At 32.0% G+C, this 3,992-nt stretch overlaps 1 protein-coding gene across 8 annotated transcripts in view; it reads left to right on the top strand.

The window, feature by feature from the left end:
* LOC106879092 (alpha- and gamma-adaptin-binding protein p34-like) overlaps positions 1-3,992 on the top strand; it is a 163,932-nt gene that overhangs the window by 134,206 nt on the left and 25,734 nt on the right. The gene's annotated exons all lie outside the window — the stretch shown is intronic.

The raw sequence follows: 3,992 nt of genomic DNA, 5'->3' as shown, positions 1-3,992 counted from the left end.
GCTTGCACTGGGTGCATCTTATAGAGTTACTACCCACACCTTTTCTACAGATTGAGCAGGGCCATCTACCCGAAGGGGTTTGTGTTTTGTCTGCCTTCCTACTTATTAGGACTTTGGTTTTAGCTAGGTTGACTGTAAGGCCCTTCGATTCTAGTCCTTGCTTCCACACCTGAAACTTCTCCTCTAGTTCTGATAGTGACTCAGCAATTAGTGCAAGGTCATCAGCATAGAGGAGCTCCCAGAGGCATCCTGTCTTGAATTCCTCTGTTATAGCCTGGAGGACTATGATAAATAGGAGGGGGCTGAGGACAGAACCTTGGTGGACCCCTACCTCTACACGGAATTCCTCTCACCAAGTCAGGATTGTGTTATGGTTAGAATATCACTGAATGATAAGTTTAAGAGCGCTGCTGAGATATCCCATGAGTTTAGCTCCACCTCTGATGTCAACATATCGTGCAAAACAGTTTCTTGGAAATTATGAGGTTCTGGGTTGCTTGCTCAGGCACCAGCAAAAAAAAAACTATGATCTCCAAGCAGGATCAAAGAGCCCGTTTTCATTTCATTCATTAACATGTCATTTAAAAAGAAGAACAGTGGTCACAGGTTCATTTTAGAGATGAATCAAAGTTTAATGTGATTGGTTCCAATGACGGGATGCACATCCAACAAAGAAGTGGCAAAAGGTTATCTCGTGCATGTGTGAAGAAGACAGTGAAATATAGAGGAGGCAGTGTAATGTTATGGGGAGTGATATCTGGTCCTGGTCCACTTATTTGCCTACAAGGGACTGTCAATGATGAAATCTACAAGCAGATTCTAAGACAATATGCCCTTCCACATCTCCGATCCTTGTCAGTTCAACCTCCTATCTTCGTGCAGGACAATGCTCCCTGTCACACTGTGAAGAGAGTCAAAGATTTTTTGAGTGATGAAGGGATTGATCTCATGGACTGGCCACCTCAAAGTCCTGATCTCAACCCTATAGAAAATGTTTGGAAGATTATTGGAGATGGAGCATGAAGGAGAAATCCAAAGAACCAAGATGAAGTCTGGGAATTATTGAAAAACGAATGGAACAATATTACTCCATCATTTTGTAAGAAATTAATTCAGTCCTGTGATAACAGATGTCAGTAGGTCATTGATAGTAAAGGGATGTTCACAAAATATTAATAGTAAGGGTTTCTTTTTCATTCATGTTTCATTTTTCATTGTTTTTCTAAGTGACCTTTGCAGTTTGGAAGATTATTTGTTTATTTCCTCATAATTCATGAAATATTTATTCCATTCACTTGAAATTTTCACGAAAGATAGATATTAGATATATCTAAATTACATGGAAAAATGCAAGCAAGACAAATAATATTCTTAAGATTATAGACTTGGAAAAGTTCAGGAAAAGTTATTACATCTGGTAAAATATTACTTAAAATATTGCAGCTAAGGATAAAATTTCAAATAAAATATTTAGATTTAGAAAATATTAGCTTTCATTAAAACTAAAAATTTTATTACAAGTTATTACTTCTATTAAAAATAAAAGATAACTCAAAATATTTTTTGCACTTTAAAAAATTCATTTTTTTAATTATTAATTAATTATTATAAATTTGAAAATAAGTTATAAAAAATAATAGTACTACAATAAATAGAATAACACAAAAATTAGCTATATATTACAGTAAAATCTACCTATAACAAATTCAGAGTAAAATTTGCTTGAGTTAATTACCTTAGTCATTGCCAAGTCTTCACATTTTAGTCTTGACCCAATACCTATTTTTTACATAATGAATTTGCCTACCGTATATACTGTTCTACTTTGCATAAAACTTTAGCTATATTGGTACTTTAAGTATTCTAGTGTGTTCATATTTTAACAAAATGATGATACCTTTTTTTAATCATGTTACTTAGTAAATTAAAATCAAATAATTTTTGATATTCAAATTGTATCCTTAGCTGCAATATTTTAAGTAAAAATTTTCTTGTTCTGTACTTTACCAGATATAATAACTTGTTCTGAACTTTTCTAAGTGTAATAACTTGTCCTATACTTTTCCAAGTTTGTAATATTATTTCTCTTGCTCACATTTTTCCATGTAATCCATGTTTTTTCCAGGCTATGCTATTGTGTTAATTAATAATCTGCCAAATGTGTCAATTAGCAGTTTCATTGATAATTTTTTTCCTTACCTCAATGATGCCGGTGACATATGTTAAAAGTCCCTTATTGAACGATATTCATAAAAAAGTATATCACCTTCAAATTTGAGAAACAAACACTAATAACTTTTTCTTTTAAAACTTCATTGCATGAGATTGATACCATGAAATTCCTCAAATTGAGCTCTATCATTTAAACTTAATTAAAATATAGTTTGTTTTTAAAATAGAAAAGTTAATTATACTTAAATCCAATTTTTTGCCTTGCTTATATTTTTTTCATGATATTTTACCTTACAACTTTTTGATACAAATTTTTGTTGCGTGGGATCAAAACTATGAAATTCTTCATGCTTTCTTCTATCATAGAAGCTAAGATAAATATATTTTTCTTTTAAAATAAAAGTTATTCAGATCTAAACTTGATTGGAAGTGTTACTTACTCACCTATAACATTGCTATAAATTTTGATGTAAACTTTTTTCTACTGGACCAAATCTTAATTTTTTAATGCCAAAATGTAGCTAGGGACCAGTCCTCTTCAAAAATGTTAACAGTTTTCAATTTTGTTAAAAACTGAATTACTGACAAGCTCTGAAAGATGCTACATGTGAGTAAATTGCTGTCTTAAGAATATTATTCAACTAATAACGTAATTGAATGATATGTGTAAAATACCTAGTCTCAACATTTTGTTAAGCTTCTATAATAAATATTTCAATACACTTGTTCTTACTGACCCTTATATTATGGCTGCTACTGTATATCAGGTTGAGTAAAAAGTAAGCAATGTTTTGAACCATGATGAATTTGTACCGGATTTTTGCAGTTTTGAATTTTTTAAAAACATTTTTTGGCAGTTGTCTGATAATACAAACATAGACTTGCCCAAATGCATCAATGAATTAACATTGATATTTTTTTCACCTTTGTTACAATCATCTGAAATGGAACTGTCAGAGTGCAATATTCAAGCAATTTTGTCATTCAACTTAAAAAAGGGTGTAAAACAGCTGAAGGAGTTAAAAAATCAAACTGATGCTGAAAGTACATTCAAAGAGTTCATCAGCTTCAGAACTCCAGATTTTTATGTTACTGGGATAAACAAACTTGCAACTCATTGGCAGAAATGTGTTGATTGTAATGGTACTTACTTTGATGAATAGAATTGCCACATTGTTGAAATATACTTTGAATTTCGTGTTTCAAAATATTGCTTACTTTTTACTCAGCCTAATAGATATATACACACGCACTCATACGTGTGAAATTTGACTTGTGATTGTTGGTACTGCCACCTATGGTTGCTTTCAGAGAAAGAGAGTTTGCTAAGAAAAAAGAGGTAGGGAGAAATTTCCCTTTAGGAGAGAGAACTGCTCAGGGCTTTTTTTTTTTATGGTCTTATTATTATGGGATGTCTTTTTCTTATGAATGAGAGAGCGTATGAAAGAATATTTCTATATAAGAAGTGAAGAGATGGAGGAAGGGTAATGAAAGCCTCAGAGTCATTTAAAATTAAAATTAACATTATACACAGTATGATAGATATTTTCTATTTTCTTTAATTTTAACAGTGGTGGAGAGACAAAGAAGGAAAGGGATTGAGTGATAAAAAGAGTACTGATTCACCTTGTTTGATAGTTCTTCATGTAGACTTGATTACCATTTTCTCTACAAACTACATGCAAACCCTTCTGTGGTTTTCTTGGGTATGAATATTGTATTTCCAGGCTGCTTATCATGTTGGGATGATTTTGGTCAATTTCCTATGTTTCATCTTGCTATCAGTTTTGTGCATAGCATTCAGAATTGGACCATCGTTT

The sequence above is a fragment of the Octopus bimaculoides genome, chromosome 12 (genome assembly GCF_001194135.2).
Source record: "Octopus bimaculoides isolate UCB-OBI-ISO-001 chromosome 12, ASM119413v2, whole genome shotgun sequence".
NCBI lineage: Eukaryota > Metazoa > Mollusca > Cephalopoda > Octopoda > Octopodidae > Octopus > Octopus bimaculoides.
Note: the sequence above shows the minus strand (reverse complement) of the source record. Positions and strands in the feature narration are given on the sequence as shown.